Raw genomic sequence first — 214 nt, forward strand, 5'->3', positions numbered from 1 at the left:
CGACGGCGGAGTGACTACAGTCGCCAATCGACGAACAATAATCTGCCAGGAGCGGAGTAGAGTCGAGTGTCGATAACACGTATCCGTGTAACGACGTCGGAGTGACTACAGTCGCCACTCGACGAACAGTAATCTGCCAGGAGCGGAGTCGGTCTCTCTTAGAGCGGATAATCGGAATCGGATTCTCCTTCGAGAGCGGTGGATCGGTTCTGAT

Source organism: Odontomachus brunneus, unplaced genomic scaffold (assembly GCF_010583005.1).
Source record: "Odontomachus brunneus isolate Ranch 3 - 2012 unplaced genomic scaffold, Obru_v1 Obru_scaffold_093, whole genome shotgun sequence".
NCBI lineage: Eukaryota > Metazoa > Arthropoda > Insecta > Hymenoptera > Formicidae > Odontomachus > Odontomachus brunneus.